Here is a 20,535-nt window from a genome sequence, read left to right as displayed (position 1 = left end):
AAATCCAAGATAATACAAAGGAAAATTACCAAACCACAAAAGGAAGAAGAATGGAACAAAGAAGAAATACCAAATCAACTGCAAAAAGAAGTTCAAAATGGCAATAAACACACATCTATCATTAATTACTGTAAATGTCAATGGACTAAATGCTCCAATCAAAAGACATAGAGTGGCAGACTGGATAATAAAGCAAGAACCTTCAAAATGCTGCATACAAGAGGCCCACTTTAGGGAGGACCCATACAGATTGAGAGTGAAAGGATGGAAAAGGATATTCCATGCAAATGGAAAAGCCAAAAAAGCAGGTGTAGCAGTACTGATTTCAGACAAAATAGACTTTAAAACAAGGGCCATAAAGAAAGATAAAGAAGGACATTTTATAATGATTAAAGGAGTAATACAAGATGAGGATATTACATTCATTATATATATATGCACCAAATATAGGAGCACCTAAGTACATAAAACAATTACTAGCAGAGATAAAGGGGGATATTGATGGGAACACAATCATAGTCAGAGATTTTACCACCACATTAACATCACTAGACAGATCTTCCAGACAGAAAATAAATAAGGCAACAGCGAACTTAAATGATACAATAGAAAAATTAGATTTGATAGATATTTTCAGAGCATTACACCCCCAAAAAATAGGATATATATTCTTTTCAAGTGCAGATGGAACATTTTCTAGGACTGATCACATATTTGGGCAGAAAAGAAATCTCAATAATCTTAAGAAGATAGAAATTATCTCAAGCATCTTTACTGACCACAATGCCATGAAACTAGAAATCAACTACAGAGAAACAAAGGAGAAAAAAAGGAAAGCATGGAGATTAAACAAAATGCTATTAAAAAACCAATGGGTCAATGATGAAATCAAAGCTAAAAATTAGAAAATACCTTGAGACAAATGAAAATGAAAATACAACCACACAAAATTTATGGGACACAGCAAAGGCAGTGCTAGGAGGGAAGTTTATAGATGATACAGGCCTTCCTCAAAAAAAGAGAACAATCTCAAATAAACAATATAACCCATCAGCTAAAAGAATTAGAAAAAGAGCAAAAAAACCCCAAAAGTCAGCAGAAGGAAGGAAATAATAAAGATCAGGGAGGAAATAAATAAAATAGAGATTAAAAAAACCATAGAAAAAAATCAATCAAACCAAAAGCTGGTTTTTTGAAAGCATAAATAAAATCGACAAACCTCTGGCCAAACTCACAAAGAAGAAAAAAGAGAGCACAAATAAGCAAAATAAGACAGTAAAATGGAGAAGTTACAACAAACAACATAGAAATACAGAATATCATATGAGAATATTATGAAAAAATATATGGAATCAAAATGCATAACCTAGAGGAGATGGACAAGTTTTTGGAAACATATAGTCCACCAAGACTGAATCAAGAAGAAACTGATCATTTGAAAAAACCTATCAATCAGTAGACATGAAATTGAATTAGCAATAAAAAACCTCCCTACAAATAAAAGTCCAGGACTGGATGGCTTCACCAGGGAATTCTACCAAACATACAAAGAAGAACTCATACCAGTCCTTCTCAAACTCTTCCAGAAGACTGAAAAGGAGGGAATACTCCCAAACTCATTCTGTGAAGCCACCATCACCCTGATACCAAAACCAGGCAAAGACATCATCAAAAAAGAGAATTACAGACCAATATCACTGATGGACATAGATGCAAAAATCCTTACCAAAATATTAGCAAATAGAATCCAACAGCACATGTAAAAGATTATACATCATGATCAAGTGGTGTTCATCCCTGGGACACAAGGGTGGTTCAACATACGCAAATCAATCAATGTAATACATCACATCAACAAGAGAAAGGACAAAAACCACATGATCATCTCAACAGATGCAGGAAAAGCATTTGATAAAATTCAACACCCATTTATGATAAAAACTCTCACCAAAGTGAGTATAGAGGGAACATATCTCAACATAATAAAAGCTATATATGACAAACCTACAGCCAGCATGGTACTCAATGGTGAAAAACTCAAAAGCTTCCCACTAAAATCTGGGACAAGACAAGGCTGCCCACTATCACCACTCCTATTCAACATAGTCTTGGAAGTCCTAGCCACAGCAATCAGGCAAGAGAAAGAAATAAAAGGGATCCAAATTGGAAAAGAAGAGGTAAAAGTGTCACTATATGCAGATGACATGATACTATATACAGAAAACCCTAAAAGGTCCGCACAAAAACTACTAGAACTAATTGAAGAATTCAGCAAGGTAGCAGGTTACAAAATTAACGTTCAAAAATCAGTTGCATTACTTTACACTAACAATAAATCAACAGGAAAAGAAAGTAAAGCAGCAAACCCCTTTAAAATAGCACCCAAAGTAACAAAATACCTAGGAATAAATCTAACCAAGGAGGTGAAAGACTTATACATGGAGAACTATAAACCATTGATGAAGGAAATTAAAGAAGACTTTAAAAAATGCTGGAGAGGCTGTGGAGAAAAGGGAACCCTCCTACACTACTGGTGGGAATGTAGATTGGTGCAGCCACTGTGAAAAACAGTATGGAGATTCCTCAAAAGACTAGGAATAGACTTACCATATGACCCAGGAATCCCATTCTTGGGCATATATCCAGAAGGAACCCTACTTCCAAAAGACACATGCACCCCAATGTTCATAGCAGCACTATTTACAATAGCCAAGACATGGAAACAACCTAAATGTCCATCAACAGATGACTGGATAAAGAAGTGGTGGTATATTTATACAATGGAATACTATTCAGCCATAAAAACAACAACATAACACCATTTGCAGCAACATGGATGTCCCTGGAGAATGTCATTCTAAGTGAAGTAAACCAGAAAAAGAAAGAAAAATACCATATGAGATCACTTATATGTGGAATCTAAAAAAAAAAAGGAGCATAAATACAAAACAGAAACAGACTCATAGACATAGAATACAAACATGTGGTTGCCAAGGGGGAGGGGGTGGGAAGGGATAGACTGGGAGTTCAAAATTTGTAGATACTGACAGGCATATGCAGAATAGATGAACAAGATTATACTGTATAGCACAGGGAAATATATACAAGATCTTGCGGTAGCTCACAGCGAAACAAAAATGTGACAATGAGTGTATGTATGTTCCAGTATAAGTGAAAAATTGTGCTCTACACTGGAATTTGACACAACATTGTGAAATGACTATAACTCAATAAAAAAATGTTTAAAGAAAAAAAGGCAATCAATAAGTCAACAGAGATCCTAAATGACAAAACAGACCAGTTGGACTTAATTGATATCTACAGGACACCACATCCAAAAAAAAACCCAACCTAACAGAAAACCCACCAGAATACACATTCTTTTCAAGCATACATGGAATATTCTCTGGGATAGACCACACACTAGGTCACAAAACAAGCCTCGATGAATTTAAGAAGGTATAATTATTTCAAATATCTTTTCTGACCACATGGTATGAAAGTAGAAGTCATATACAGAAAGAAAAATGGGAAAAGAATACATGGAGATTAAACAACATGGTACTTTAAAAAAAAAAAATCAGTCATTGATTAAATCAAAGAATTAAGAAAGTACCTCAAGACAAATGACAATGAAAGCACAACCTTACAAAATCTATGGGATGAAGCAACAGCAGCTCTAAGAGGGAATTTTATAGTGACACAGGCCTTCCTCAAGAAACAAGACAAATCTAAAATTAACAATCTAACCTTTCACCAAAAATAGTGACAAAATGAAGAACAAACAAATCCAGACTCAGCAGAAGGAGGGAAATAATAAATATAAGTAGGAAATAAGTAAAATAGAGATTTAAAAATAGAAAAAAATAATAAAACCAAGAGTTGGTTTTTGAAGATAAACAAAATCAAGAAACCTCTAGCCAGGTACACAAAGAAGAGAGGACCTAAATAAATAAAATAGGCAATAAGAGAAATAACAACCAATAACTCAGAAATACAAAATTCATAAGAGAATACTATGAACAGTTATATGCCAAAAAATTGGATAACCTAAAAGAAACAGACAAGTTTCTAGAAACATATAGCTGGCCAAAACTGACTCAAGAAGAAACAGGTAATTTGAACAGACTGATCATCAAAAGGAAAAAAGAATCTGTAATAAAACAGACTGCCTGCAAACAAGAGTCCAGGATTGGATGGCTTCACTGAGGAATACAAAGACGAAGTTATACCTATCCTTCTCAAACTGTTCCAAAAGACTGAAGTGGAGGGAACACTCCCAAATTTATTCTATGAAGCCATCGTCACCCTGATACCTAAACCAGACAAAATATACAACAAGAAAACTAAATTACAGGCCAATATCTTTGATGAATATAGATGCAAAATTCTTCAAAAAAATATTAGCAAACCAAATTCAACAATACATAAAAAGGATTACACACCATGATCAAGTTAGATTCATTCCAGGATTGCAAGAACATTTCAACATGTACAAATCAATCGGTGTGATACACCACATTAACAAAAGGAAAGACAAAAAACATGATCATCTTAACAGATGCAGGGAAAATATTTGACAAAATTCAACATCCATTCATGGTAAGAAAAAAAAACTCTCACCAAAGTGGGTATTAGGGGAACATATCTCAACATAATAAAATCCATTTATGGCAAACTCACAGCCAACATAATACTCAACAGTGAAAAGCTAAAAGCCTTCCTGCTAAATTCAGGAACAAGACAAGGATATCCACTCTCGCCACTTCTATTCAACATAGTATTGGAAGTCCTAGTCCCAGAAATCAGACAAGAAAAGGGAAGGTATCCAAAATGGAAGGGAAGAGGTAAAACTGTCACTATTTGCAGATGATATGATACTTTATATGGAGAACCCTAAAGTCTCTACACAAAAACTATTAGAACTAATACATTAATTCAGCAAGGTAGCAGGATACAAGATTAATATACAGAAATCTGTTGCATTTCTTTACACTAACAATGAAATATCGGGAATTTTTTAAAATCCCATTTAAAATTCTGTCAAAAGAAATACCTAGGAATAAACCTAACAAAGAAGTAAAAGACCTATATACACTGAAACCTATGAAACATTGATAAAGGAAACTGAATATGATGCAAAGAAATGGAAATATATCCCATGCTCTTGGATTGGAAGAATTAATATTGTTAAAATGATCATGCAATATACAGATTTAAATGTGATCCCTATCCAAATACTCATGAAACTTTTCACAGAACTAAAACAAATAATCCTAAAATTTATATGAAACCACAAAAGCCCCACAATTGCCAAAGCAATCCTGAAGAAAAAGAACAAACCTGGAGGCATAACCCTTCCAGAATTCAGACTATACTACAAAGATATAGTAACCAGAACAGTGTGGTATTGGCACAAAAACAGATTTATAGATCAATGGAACAGAAATAAACCGACACACCTATGGTCAATTAATCTTCGACAAAGGAGGCAAGAATATACAACAAGTCGGGATGGGAAAGTTTGAGAGCTACATAGTCATCAAATCACAACAAATACAAAAATAAACTCAAAATGATTTAAAATCCTAAGTATAAGACATTGCACCATAATACTCCTAGAAGAGAACATAGGCAAAACATTCTTGGACATAAATTGTAGCAATATTTTCTTTGATTAATCTCCCAAGGCAAAGGAAGTAAAATCAAAAATAAACAAATGAAACCTAATCAAACTTAAAAGTTTTGCACAGCAAAGGAAACCATCAACAAAACAAAAAGACAACCTATAGAATGGGAGAAAATATTTGTAAATTATATGACTGACAAAGAGTTAATATCCAAAATATACAAACAGCTCATACATCCAATATCAAAAAAACCAAACAAGTAATCAAAAAATGGGCAAAATACCTAGACATTTTTTTCCAAAGAAGACATAACAAATGGCCAATAGGCACATAAAAAGAGGCTCCACTTCTCTAATTATTAGAAAAATGCAAATCAAAACAACAATGCAAATCAAAATCACACCAATCATAATGACTATCATCAAAAAGTCTACAAATAATAAATGCTGGAGAGGGTATGGAGAAAAGGGAAGCCTCCTACTCTGGTGGGAATGCAAATTGATATAGCTGCTATAGAAAATAGTATGGAGTTTCCTTAAAAAACTAAAAATCAAGCTACTATATGATCCAGTAATTCCACTCCTGGGCACACATCCAGAAAAGATGAAAACTTGAATTTAAAAAGATACATGCACCCCAACGTTCATATCAGCACTATTTACAATAGCCAGAACATGGAAACTACCTAAGTGCCCATCAATAGACGTCTGGCTTAAGATGTGGTATTTATATACAATGGAATATTACTCGGCCATAAACAAGAGTGAAATAATGCCATTTGCAGCAACATTCATGGGCCTGGAGATATCATACTAAAATGAAGTCAGATAGAAAAGGACAAATATTATATGATACTACTTATATCTAGAATCTAAAAAAAATAGAAATACAAATGAACTTATTTACAAAACAGAAATAGACTCACAGATAATAGAAAACAAACTTATGGTTACCACAGGGGAAAAGCGGGGGAGGAATAAATTAGGACTATGGGGTTAACAGATATAAACTACTGTACATAAAATAAATAAGCATCTAGGAATTACCGTATAGTACAGGGAACTATAGTCAACATCTTGTAATAACCTATAATGAATAATCTGAAAAAAAATATAAAACTGAGTCACTTTGCTGTACACATGAAACAAACACAATATTGTAAATCAGCTTTGTAAATCAATATTGTAAATTAAAAAAATGAGTACCTTGAGCTTACTGAGTGAGAGAAAGAGACTAATAGGAGGTGAAGTTGTTGAAAGACGGTGGAGCCAGATCTTGACCAGACTTTGTTGGCGACCTTGAAAAAGTATTTGTTTACTTCTTAGATTCACAGGAAGTCACTACTTTTTAAGTGCCAGAGTGACGTAATCTAATTCTTAGTACGTAAGATCATTTTGACTGTTGTATGGAAAATAGATTAGATGATGGAAAAATCGGAGGCAATGAGACCAATTAGGAGTTGCTTGCAGTTGTTCAGGTGAGAGATTATAACAGCTTGGACTGGGGTGATAGTCGATGTGGTGAGAAATGAATTTTGATGGTGGAACTGACAAGATTTGCTGATAGATTGCTAGACGGTGAAGAAAAGCAATCAAGGATGACTCTCAGGTCTTGGTCTGAGCAACTGGAGGAATGATCTGACCATTTATCAAGATGGGGTATGCTGTGGGAGAAATAGATTTGCGGAAACACCAAGATTCTGTTTTGGTCATGTTCTACTTGAGGGGCCCTTAAGACCTAAGTGGAGACATTGAACTGGCAATCAGGTAAATGAGTCTGGAGCCCCAGGGAGATATCAGGCCTAGATATATAAGTTTAGGAACCAGAATGTAGATGGTAAATAAAACCATGGAGCTGCATGAGATCATTTAGGGAAAGAATCTGTTTATTTTCTTTCTTGCCTGCTCTTGCCCCACATTAAAATATAAGCTCCATGAGGGCAAGTATTTCTAATTACCAGTGATTCTCTAGTGCCTATAAAGTTTCACTTATTAAATATTCATTGAATAGGTTGAATTAATGATTTTAAGTTTCTCATTAAATAACTCTCAATAGACGGCACTTGGGCCTACCCTAGCCTCCCATTACTTATTTTTTTAATGTAAGTTTCAGGTAAGAGCATTATAATTTGACATCTGTATACACTACAAAGTAATAACCACAAGTCTAGTTACCATCCATCACCATATTATTGACCCTCTTCACCTATTTCACCCACCCCTAAACCTCTTCCCCTCTGGTAACCACTAATTTGATCTCTATGAGTTTCTTTGTTTTGTTTTAGATTCCACATATGAGTGAAATCATACAGTATTTGTCTTTTTCCATCTGACACTTCACTTAGCATAATATCTTCAAGGTCTGTCCATGCTTTCACCACTGGCAGGAATTCATCCTTTTTTATGGCCAAATGGTATTTCATTGTATGTATGTGTGTGTATATATATGTGTGTGTATATATATGTATGTATGTGTGTGTGTATATATATGTGTCTGTGTATATATATGTATATATATGTATATATATATATACACACTGCATCTTCTTTATTCGTGCATCAATCAATGGATACTTAGGTTGTTTCCATATCTTGGCTATTGTGAATAATGCTGCAATGAACATAGAGGTGCACATATCTCTTTTAATTAATGTTTTTGTGTTATTTGGGTAAATACCCAGACATAGAATAGCTGGGTCATATGGTAGTTCTATTCTTAATTTTTGGAGGAATCTTCATACTATTTTCCATAGTGGCTGCAGCAATTTATGTTCCTACCAAAATTGTACAGGGTTCATTTTTCTCCACATTCTCTGCAACATTTGTTATTTCTTATCTTTTTGATAATAGCCATTCTGACAGGAGTGAGGTGCTATCTATCTCACTGTGGTTTTGATTTGCATTTCCCTGATGATGAGCGATGTTGAGCATCTTTTCATTTACCTCTTGGCCATCTATATGTCTTTTTTGGAAAAAAATGCCTATTCAGATTCTCTGCCTATTTTTTAATTGGGTTGATTTTTTATTGTTGAGTTGTATGAATTCTTTTTGTATTTTGGATATTAACCCCTTATCAAATATATGATTTGCAAATATTGTCTCCCATTCAGTATGTTTCTTTATTCTTTCTTGTTTCTCTCATAGAGATAGTCACTCATAATAATGACAGTCATCACATTTCCAGAGTCCAGAGAAAGTTGTTATCTGGTCACATCCGCCTCCCCTGATGTGCTCTCTCTGTGAGCTTCCCTTGCCTAGGTCTTGTGACTTACTTGCCAGCACTCCCACTTCTTTTCCCTATTACCCAAACTTAGAAGGGACCCGTAAAATTGGATTCCTCATGAGGGTATCTGAATTGTGGTCAGGTTGAGAATTGGCAAAGGCTGCCTGGAAAGATAAGATGGGATAAATGCACTAATGCCAGATTTTATCACACTCTTTGAAGCAAATCCAGCTCACTCGCTGCTTGTGCAGACTGGGCTGCTGAAATGTATTATCTAGAACTTGTAACTCCAATAAATGTTCCCAGGATCCTTGTAATCCAATTGTACTGTATAATCTTCTTCAGATACTTTAAAACAAATCCTCACTGCATGTCCAACCTGAGTGCCACCAGACACGATGACACATTAAGTTAACACTTCAAAGCAGACCTGTGTTGGTTCAAGCCAATACTCAGTGACAGTGCCATTAGAAGCTGACTTCCCTTGGCTATTTCTCTTTATCAGAAACTTACTGAACAACCTGAAACAGTCAGAAGGCTGGTGTTACTGTAGACTAAAGAAGTTATTTGCTTTAAAAGTGGGTAGCAATTTAGCAGGTCATACAGCCTGCAGTGGTGCACAAATAGTAATTTTCTAGATTGGTTGGTCCAATCCAACTCAACAGGGACTAAGTCACATTAAGTAGAAAAAGAGAGACCTGCCTCTGACCTGGGTTAATGCAATGACTTCTTATCTGGATGTGTGGACACTCATTTCTTCCAAGCATGCGTTCTTTAGGTCACTGCCAGAGAAATTTCTCACTGGGCTATTCACATACTTAAAAACCTCTAGTGGCTTCCCTGCAGCCTACCAGCTCCTGAATTCCTCTGGCAGCCTTTCAAGACCACCATCATGACTCCATCTTGCGGCCTACTAAATCCTACCCTTCTAAACACACCACACACCACACACTACTCTTCTGCTTACCTAGTCAGGCTGCTCCACTACCAGTCCCTTTCCTCCATCCTGGTGCCAGTGCTGTGCTGTTCCTACTTCTGTGTCTTTGCTTACACTGTACCCTCAGTCTGAAGCACTTTCCCTTCTTTGTGTAAACTGAAATCTTACATTTCTTTTAAGACCTCGGTGAAAGCCAACCATTTCTGTAGAATCCAGCCCATTGTGATATTTTCTTTCCTCATGGTTCCCTGGCTCTCTCATATATTTTTTGTGTATACATTTTATTGTTCATCTTAAACTCTCCATTATAAAGCTTTCTACTCCTTTTAAATCTTCCAGAATGCATATGACTCTGGGCAAGCCATAGATACTTAATGAATCCTTGCTGCCGGAATCTTAGCACTCTTGACTCTCCCATAGGACATAGCAAAGGGAAGACCGAGAGGCATAGCTCTGTCCCCTCCCCCGGTGCCAATATAATCAGAGTGGTGCTTTTATCCATTCTGTGTATTGAGCTTCAGAGTAAGATTACATTTGAAAACAAGGATTCTATCAATTTTTAAGTATGAAATCCACTGACATAGACCATTCATTCATTCAACATTTATTGAATGTGTTGAATGAATGCAAATGTGGCCAGCATTGTGCTGAGCATTCCTGTGAGCAGTTAGGAAAGGGTTGGAGTTATTGAGGAATTCTGCACACCAAGGATTTGGAAATGTAGAGGCAATGGGGAAGGACTTGCTGGGAATCAGAGCAGCTCATCACCCAGTGTTGGAGGTACTGAATAGGCACCAGTGTTGGCTGTTCATCCCTGTTCTCTCAGAGGGACGAGCACAAAGAGTAGGGCATCCCTTCCCTAATGCATTTGACCAGCCCCTCTCCCGTTGCCCAGTCCCTTGCCAGTCTTGCCACGTCAGAATGATGGGGGCCTTAGTTTCCTACGTCTCAGAATCAGGCCAGGCATACTGTGGTGCTGAGTTGGTTGTTTTCTGTTTTAAACACCAGGCTCCCTGTGGGCACTGGCATTTCTGCGTCTGCTCGCATAGCAGGCTGCCTACATGAAATCTTCCTCCTGACCCTGCAGGTCTACTGGGAGACTGAGTTGGCACCAGGAAACTGCTTTTCCCATAATTCATTTCTGTACTACTGCACGCCAGGCACCTGAAGCAAAGTGTCCTGCTGCCACCACCACCAGGCAAAATTGTATCATGTGCAGACACCAATGTCCCAGGCTGCTGGCTAAGAATAAGATAAGCTCAAAATAACCTGCACTATGCCCAGGGGACGCTGCTGCCTGCCAGCCTCCTCTTTACCACTGCCTATGATTGGCTGAAGAGCCAGGTAGACAACTAGTTCCTGAGCCCTGAAATAACACTGACAACAGAAATAAATCTCCTGCCGGGGTTAGAGGCTCATCAAAGCTGAAGGAAAAAAATGTTCAATCATTCTGCCACTTACATAGCTGGACTCAAGATTTCTAGTATGGGCTTCAGGAGATTTTGGACCTCCCCAGTTCAGATTGGGTGGCATGTGCATTTAAGCAGTGGAGGATCAAACAGGGTGGGAGAGGTAATTAGGCTTAGTGGCAGGGCAGAACCAAGAGGTCTGCGCCCATGAGCTTGAAACTTCATTCCTGTACTCAGGCCCCTGGTCTCTCTGAACAGACCTATAGTTAGTCTGAGTGACAACTACGGCTAAGACGTGCCTGGTTAGTGGGAAGCAAAGGTTGCTAGGGATGGGGGCTCCTCTCTGACCATGAGAAGTCACACTACTCCATGCCACCCCCTCCAGAGCTGGGGACACCTTTCCTAAGTGACCATAAAGCAGGGGGTGAAGGCATTGTTGTTTCCGAATCTGAGTCTTGCCTACTGAACAACCTGGCAGCTGCGAGTTCCCAGAGCCCTGGTGCACCGCTCTCATGGATCCCCTCAACTTTCACCTCAGAAGAGCCATTTCCCTCTCATTTAGCATCTAATGCTGGTACCACTGGATGTATTAAACACTTGACTCTACCCAGCCAAAAGGCAGGAGAAGATACTGGTTCTTTTAGAATTAGAAGACTCACCAATAACAAGAAGTCAGGATGTATGAGTGTAAGACTGCAGACCTTACTGAGTTTCCATGGCCTGCAACATCAAAACCAGGGGTTCTCAGTAGGAACAGGGAGTGAAGCAGTAGAGCACGAGTTTTACGAAAAATATTCCAAGGTTATTATGATCCTCACCTTGAACTTTCTATTCATGCATTAGCAAGTTACTCATATTAATTTCCTAATTCATTCACTGTAGAGACAAAAATGACCCAGATAAGTAACATGACCTAAAAAAGGTCACCTCACTGAGAGCCATGCCAGAACCTGCCTATATCCTCAAGTGCTCATGTACCCATCACTGTTAGCCTGCTTAAACCTTTGACCATGATAATAAGTGCCTTAGAGCAACCCTCATACAGCGCTGAGGACCAGGGCTGGAGGACAAGCTTCCTTAACATGTATGTCAGTCAGCTCAAGCTACCGAAAGAAAATGCCACAGATTGGGTGGCTTAAACAATAGAAATTAATTTTCTCTCAGTTATGGAGGCCAGAAGTTCGAGATCAAAGTGTCAGCAGAACTGATTTCTCCTGAGGTCCCTCTCCTTAGCTTGCAGATGGCCACCTTCTTGCTCTGCACATGCCTCCTGGTGTCTATTCCTCTTTTTTCAAAGACACTAGTCCTGTTGGATTAGGGCCCCACCCCTAGGACTTCATTTATCCTTAATTATGTAAAGGCCCTATCTCCAAATACAGTCACAGTAGGAGTTAGGGCTTCAACATATGAATTCAATCTATAACGTGAAAATTCTGTGACAACTGGGTACAAAGAGTGTTCATCCCTACCTCACCTTGTATCCATGAAACTACATTTCAGTCTTCCTTCCCAACCCCATGCCACAGAGAACCGTCCTCCACACCTCTATAACCATCACTGCTGCTCCCGCAAGTCACATCCCTCCACTCTCCTCCAGCCCCACAGCATCCTGTCCCCTCAGTTCTGCCTGGTCCTGGGGATGTCTATGTCTTCTCCATGTGTTGTTTATATGTGGGTTATGTGGGTTCTGTGCCCCCCCCCCAGAAACCCTATTAGTTCCTTAAGGGCATAGCTCAAATCTTCTGTTTCTTTTGGAGCCCAAGAACAGGTAGCAAATGTCTGGGCACACAGGGGGAGCATATACTGAAACCACTTTATACCCTGTTTAATGACATGACACGAAATGACAGTAAATGTCACAGCACTCCAGAAATGTTGACTGAGTGACTGCCGAGGGACAGGAACAGGGCCACCTCATCCTCCTTTCTGCTCCCTTTTTTAGTCTTTTCCAAACACCATGGAAAAGGTCTTGCTCTCTGCTTCTGTTAGACTGTTCTATTTTCTACCCTTACACTCTAGGCAGTGAGAAACTCAAATAAGAATAAAGGGCATTTATCTCACTCTGAGAAGCTGAGTTTTTTTTTTTTTCTTTTTCTTTTTTTTCTGCTGCTGCTCTGGGGCTCTCACTCTCCCAACCAAACAGCTCAATAGGGAAAAAAATAAAATTAGGAAAAGGGGCAGGGGAAGGGAAAGAAAGAGAAGGAAAAGAAAGAAATGGAGGTGGGAGGGGACACCAAGCCAACATGACAGCATCATTCTGCCCAGCTGACTGAGAACAGGAAGGGAGCTACACTTTGCAAAGCACCTGTAAATACAGCCTTTGTCTGGACAAAGACCCTAATAGGAATTGAAAGAGGAATGAGCCCTTTTCCATTCTCATGATCGTGTTAAAAGTGTAACTTTGTCATCCGGCTCCTCATCAGCCCAAGAATAAGGGCAGCGAGTGCCTAACGGTTTATTTTTAATCTCTGATATCATCTCCCAGATCCCAGAGGGAGCCCAGCCTGGCTTATTTAAGACCACACAATGTTGCTATTAGACTCATGTGTGTATGCCTAAGGGATCCCTCCTATCTGTTGTAGGAGAAGAGAGAACTTAAGATGAGCACCCTGGCTCTCTGGCCCTCAACTTCCAGCCAGCTGTTTAAGAGTAGTGAGCCAGAGAAACAGCTCAATTACACTCCAAGTCAGGTGAGCACACCGAGCAACTGCACCTGGCCCAGGGGCTTATTTGTCACCAGTTAACAGTTCAGGAATACTTACTGGACACAGGACTTTGCATCAGGGACAGTGGGCCTTTTCCACAGAGATGACATGATCCGTTCCTTCAGGAGTCCGTGATCCTGGGACAAAATTAATTCAGAAATATATTAGTTTTTATTGCTACCTAACAAATGACCATTCACTTTGTGGCTCAAAATACCCATTAATCAGTTCATAGTTCTTTAGGTCACAAGTGCAGCATGGTGGTCAGGGTGGAGAGTATAGCTCAGTGGTACAGCACACGCTTAGCATGCACGAGGTCCTGGGTTCAGTCCCCAGTGCCTCCATTAGAATAAACCTAATTACCTCTCCCTTAAAATTAAAAAAAAAAGTGAAGCATGCTGGGACTGGAATCTCCACTCAGGGTCTTACAAGTTGTCAGCTGAGCTGCATTCTTATCTGGAAGCCCAGGGCTCTCTTCCAAGCTTGTGTGCTTGTAGCAGAATCCAGTTCCTTGCAGTTATAGGACTGGGGCCCCTATCTCTGTGCTGTCAGCGATGCGGCCACCCTCTGCTCCCAGGGGCATCTTGCATGTTTTCTTATGTGGCCCCCTCCATATTGAAACCAGCAACAGCATTTTACATCCTTCTCCTGCTTCAAATAACTGTAACGTCCCCTTCTGCCACCAGCTGGAAAAAGTTTTCTGCTTTCATGGGCTCACTGAATAGATTAGGCCCTCTGGGATAATTTCCCTATCTAAAAGTCACCTGTGCCATGTAGCACACTCCTGTCAAAGGAGTGCTATCTCATCATATTGGGGAGTTCAAACTGGATGCGTTTTTAGAATTCTTCCTACCACAAGTAATACAAGGACACTTGTGTATGTGTGTGCCTCCACATACACTCTTTCCCCCTCCCTCTTCACCTTTCACAGGTTTGCAGACCTGTGAGTCCTTAAATCAGTACCCTTCCAGGATCTAGCAATAGTCAGAATTTTCCCCAGCCTCTCCTTTCTGTCATGATTCTAGAAATACAGCAGATCCTACTGTTCCCATCATTTCAGATACTACTGTAGTCCTTGAGTTTAAACCATGAAAGAGTGAATTTACAGCAGTTATTAGAACACTACCTTGAGAACAAATTCTCCCTCACGGTTGGCCAGAAGAATAGAAACTGGTTTGTGTGTGTGTGTGTGTGTGTGTGTGTGTGTGTTGATGGTGGTGGTGATTTTACAAAAGTGCTCCAAGGTGTGTTGCAGTGGGTGGTGGCCATCTTCATTTCATAAGCTCCCTGGAACCCCAAATCTCTTTGAGTTGCTGATTTTGAAAGCACTGCCGTTTATCTAAATGCTCATGATCTTTCTATCGTTTTGAAATAAAATGAGTTTCTGGCTATTGTCACATTTGATCATCTAAAATACAAATTCCAAGAGAAAATTATGCCCAAGTGAAGACATGAGGCAGGATATGTTAAAGTAATGGTGCAAATGGGAATCAGGTTGGATAGAGGGCTATACCGCCCACGCACTGCTGTGACTTACAGAAGAAAAGAAATCTGCATTATTCTTCAGAACCCAATAGAGGTGGAAAAGAAATATGATTATGTTTGAATGGTAGTATGCCAACCATGCAAATGATAAGAAGTTCTTGAAATTTCACGTGTATGAGGATTCTTGCCTTTTTCTTTCTAAAAGCAACCAAGGAAAGATAAATTACTGAGGACGGCCCTCATATTATACCTTCACCCTATACTTGAGTTACACTTTACACGTATCACATGTATATACGCCATGGCTATTTACATGGATTCTTTTGAGCTTTCCAACTAACTACCCTGCAAGAATGGCTATGCAAAAAAAAGAAAAGAAAAACCTCTTGCTTTAAATTTGCTAATTGAAATCCAACTTAGTCTGGTAAGAGATTAGAGCAAGTAAGGAAAGACAATTTTGTTGTTAATGAGTTAACATTCTACATTACTGCTGGCTCAAGCTTAAAAGTATGGTGTGGAGATGTGCTTGTCCTGGCTGAGAGAGCAGAACTGTGAAAAGAGTGTAGATATCTGTGGGGAAGGATAGTGTCAGAGAGAGGAGGAGAGAGTTTGCATAACAATGAGAAAGGTCCTTTTTCCTAGGTTGTATTCCAAAGACTTTAGAGTTTGAGTCAGGATCCTGGAATGCCACTGAGTCAGAATTTTGTATAAATAATAAGGGCATGTCTGACCTAGAAAAGAGAGATGAACTGTATGAAGTTCAGGCCAAACGGGTTTTGCATTTTGGGGGTTGGCGGCAAGGAAGCTGAGACAGAGATATGGTTATTAGACTAAGGGAAATAGAAACTTCACTCTTAAAGGGCACACACAAAATCTCACATGCTCTGGAACCTAGGGCAGAAGCAGTAAGTGGATAGGAGCCTGGGTCAGACCTACCTGCTGATCTTGGAGAGCCTCTGGGAGAGGCAGGAGGCAACTGCAGCAACCCCGGAGCAGGCACTGGCGGCAGCCATTTCGGGAGCTCTTTCTACCAGGTGGACCCTGGTGCTCCTCCCTCTAGCTTATTAGCCCCAGGACTCAGCCCTGCCGTGGCCCAGCAGCCTGTAGGCGCTAGTGCTGCAGCACGTGAGGCCAATCAACTAACTAGGCAAGAACACAGCCCAGCTCGTCAGCAGACAAAGTGCCTTAAGACCCACTAAGCCTCCAGCCCCGTTCACCAGGGCGCCTAGGACCTAGCTCCACCCACCAGTGGGCAGGCACCAGTCCCAGAATCCCTTGGGCGCCAGCCCTGCCCTCCGGGAAACCTGCTCTAGCTTCTGTAGCAGCCTCGCCCACCAGGGGGCAGACTCCAGACCAGCAAAACCGTAATCGCATAGCCTGCAGACTCAGCCTGTCCACCAATAGGCCAAACCCTGTCCTAACACCAGCTGAGCCCCAGTCCTACCTACTAGCCGACCAACACAAGCTTCGGGACACCCCAAACCCCCGTACCCAACTGTGTCAGGAACCCCTGCCCCCACTGGTGATCTGACACCTGCTCTGGGAACCCTGGGCCCTGCAACTAGACTCCAGGACCTGGCTCTGATTGCCATTAGGCCGGCAGTAACCTCAGGACCTGGCTTCACCCACCACTGGGCGGGCAGCAGCCCCGGAGTCTTCTGGATCCTGACTCCACCCATCAGTGAGCCGGCACTAGACCCAGGGCCCCCTGGGGTTCTACAGTCAACCGCCTGTGACCCAGCCCCACCAACCAACACCCAGCAGCCTCTGTCCGCCCAAGGCAGGGGCTGGCAACCAACCGGACTGGGGGCCAACCAAGCCTATCAGACTGCCCGCGTAGTCAGCCAGCCACAACAGGACCACGGCGGCCCTCACAGGGGAAACCCCTAGAGCATATAGGGTGACAAGAGGGGACTGCACTGCTTGGATGCGTAGGACGTCTTAAACAAAAGGAACTGCACATTTTAAATGACCAAGAATGAATCTAATTTCCAGAAGCAAAAAGTGTGGAATAAGAAAATTATGAGATATTAAAGACATTCTGAGGGCTTGAGGAAGGGATGGAAGGAGACCAAAGCACCGAAGGTCTGACCACTATAGCTGAGACTCTTCACATCATGATCTATATGTTACCTTTCTCTGCCAGACTCCCTTGCGGTTAGGTTGTCGATATTACACTTGTTAATCACTATAGCTTTCCATTAAGTGCTGATATCTGAATACAAATATGAAAATCAGCAAGTAAAGTTAACACTAAAAAAAAGGGGGATATTTATTGGAACTGTGTGAAATTTACAGATTCCTTTAGAGAGAACTGACTTACTGAGATATCCAGTCTTTCCAGCCATAAAACCGATCTTTCCTTTTAGTCTTTCCCCATGCCCTTCAATAATGTTTTGTGACTTTTCTGCATCTTTTGTTAGACTTGGTCTTAGGTACCTTATACTTTTAGTTGTTATTGTACACTGAAATATTTCCCATTTTTTCTGACTTAAATTAGAATGTTTCTAAAATTCATTATTTAGTATGATGTTAGATGAAGGCTTGATAGATATCCATTATCAGGTTAGAATATCCCCTTTTAGTCCCATATTGCTAAGACATTTTAAATCATTAATGTCTTAGGATGATTGTAGTAGAGATAAGAGAAGTAGGAAGATAAGGAATATATTTTGTAGGTAGAAGTGATAGAACTTGCACATGAGATTGGAGGTAGGCACCAAGGGAAAGAAAGAAATCAAAGATTATTTCCAAATTTTGGGTGGGAGCAACTTTTTGGAGAAGGGGGAAGAAACCTATAATTTTCTTTTGCACAGGTTAAATTTGAGCAATCTGACCGTGTTTAAATCGCAGTGTCATCAGCACAGAGATGAGATCACCCGGGGGAGTAACTTGAGCAATGTACCTTAGAGCATTTTAACATTAAGAGGCAGAACAGAGGCAGAAGAGCCAGAAAAAAATGAGAAGAGCCACCCTAGGAGGTAGGGGGAAACCAGGTAAATATGGTGCCATCTACTTACTAAGATGGAGAAAATTTACAAGGAGCATATTTAAGGAGAAAGGTTTGAATCTTGGTTGTGGATATGTACAATATGTCAAGTTTATTGGACATCCAAGTAGAGTTGTGGAGTATGTAGTTGAACTTATGAGCCTGGGTTTCATAGGAGAAATTTGGCTTAGAGATATTAACTTGGGAGTCATCAATAATTAAGTCAGTTGTTCTCAATTATTGCTACATATTAAAACCACACAATGACATAAAATTTATGTATGTCCGGGCCCTACCCTAGATCAATTAATTAGAACCTCTGAAAGTAGGCCTAGGCATAAGCAGAGTTTTAACTCTCCGGCTGATTCTAATTCCCAATCAGAGCTGAGAACCACTTGCATAGATCAGTGCTTCTCAAACTTTAATACATATGAATCACTTGAGGATCTTGTTAAACTGCAGATTATGATTCAGTAGGTCTGGGGTGGGGCCCGAGAGTCTAAATCTCTAATGCTTTTAGACTACAGCTCATACTTTGAGTAGCAAGAGTGTAGATAATATTTAAAGCCATGAGATTGGATGAACTGATCAAGGGAGTGGGTGTAGACAGAGAAAGTGTGCAAGAACAATTGTTTCTCTTTGTCAACAGTTGGGAGCAGGTGGATTATTTAATTTAACCAGGATTAAGATTTGGTTGGACAAATATGTTATAGTGTGAGTCGGGGGCAAAAGAGTGGAATATTTATTCAAGAGGTGGTTACATTGATGAACTATGGACTCTAGATTGGGTAAGTAGGATGGGATCAAAGAGTTGATAAAGAGGGAATATTAAAAACATGAGCTGAAAGGATAAGAAATGTTGATCAGGAATGGGAGGCTTCAAATCTGGATTTTGGTGATGGTGAATTTATTGCCAATGTCAATAGTGGGAGTGGCAGAGGTTGGGTAGAAGAAAAATGTCATTGGAGGTAAGGAAGTCAAAGAATATAGAGGCCAAGAAGTTGGCAAAGAGGTTCACATGGATGTTGAAGTTTCCAAAAGGATGATAGCAACAGGGATGGAAAAAAAGAAAGTGAGCCAGGTGCTGAAGTCATCAATGAATGAGCGATGCTTACGAGGTCAGCAGATGGCATCAATAATGAAGATGGGGCACTATGGTCTAGTGGTCCCCAGAGATTCTGACTCAGTTGGACTGGGGTGGGGCATAGGCATCAACCTTTTTAAAAAGCCCCTCAGAGCATTCTAATGTGAACCAGAATTAAAAATTACTGTGTTAGAATTATCAGTGCAAACTGAAAGGTGTGGGGCCACTGGATAGTAAATGCCTTCTGAAGCTCTGGGGAGTGTGGAGACCAACAGCAGATAGGAGATACTGGCTTAAGAAAGTTTTGTGAACTCAGAGAAGTTAAGTAACTTGCCCAAAGACACACAGCTCAGAAATGTTTGGGCTGGGATTCAAACCTTGATCTGTCTGTCTGACTCTAAAGCCTGGACTGTCTTCACTTTACCATGTTGTTTAGAAGAGGGCGGTATTTTAGCTCAGAAGATACAAAGAGATATCTCAGAAAGAATTGCAAAATTCCCCAAATGAGATTCTAATAGGCCACAGTGAGAGGAAGCAATGTGTCTCTGGAATGATTCCAATATTTACCTGTCGAGCCCTCTTTCTTCCTCCTTGATCTTTCTACCAGCTTTGTTTCCTTTCTGTAGTTGCCACCACATCTTTAGGAGGTAGAGGCACTACATGAAAGGGAGCGAACATCGTGGGCTGCCCCGTGGATGCCAGCTGGCCTCGATGCCCCCTCCTCTGAGTTCTGTTATCTGGGGCCTCCTTCCTGGATAAAGAGGGAGGGAGAAGGAGACAATGCTGAAGTCAAAACCAAGCATTTTGTCTCTCCCCACTTCTGCCTCCTGATATATCAGCAGCTCTGTATAATGAAAATCTAAATCATTTGTGTGCACACATAGCAACTGTTTATTTGCTGTTAGTGTGGAAGACTCAGCGGGGGTTTGTCACGCTTAGAGAAGAGATCAACACTGGGGGAGCCTAACCTCATGAGTAAGACAAAATGAAAATTGATGCTGAAAATGCATCTCTCTATATCTGAAAGAGAGGCCAGTAATAAATACCCTTCAACTTCAGCCCCTCTCCAGCTCA

The 20,535-nt window shown here is 40.2% G+C and overlaps 1 non-coding gene across 1 annotated transcript in view; it reads right to left on the bottom strand.

The window, feature by feature from the left end:
- The window catches only part of LOC102524898 (LHFPL tetraspan subfamily member 1), a 102,965-nt gene extending 86,341 nt beyond the window's left edge, over positions 1–16,624 (bottom strand). The window contains exons 1-2 of the transcript XR_001460162.3: positions 16,325–16,624; positions 13,961–14,040 (exon numbers count right to left, since the gene is read on the bottom strand). This is a non-coding gene — a transcript (LHFPL tetraspan subfamily member 1). The remainder of the gene's footprint in view (positions 1–13,960; positions 14,041–16,324) is intronic.
- Between the last annotated feature and the right edge of the window lie 3,911 nt (positions 16,625–20,535).

This window comes from Vicugna pacos, chromosome X (genome assembly GCF_048564905.1).
Source record: "Vicugna pacos chromosome X, VicPac4, whole genome shotgun sequence".
In the NCBI taxonomy this organism is placed as follows: Eukaryota; Metazoa; Chordata; class Mammalia; order Artiodactyla; family Camelidae; genus Vicugna; species Vicugna pacos.
The sequence above is the reverse complement of the archived record's forward strand: the minus strand, read 5'-3'. Positions and strand labels throughout refer to the sequence as shown.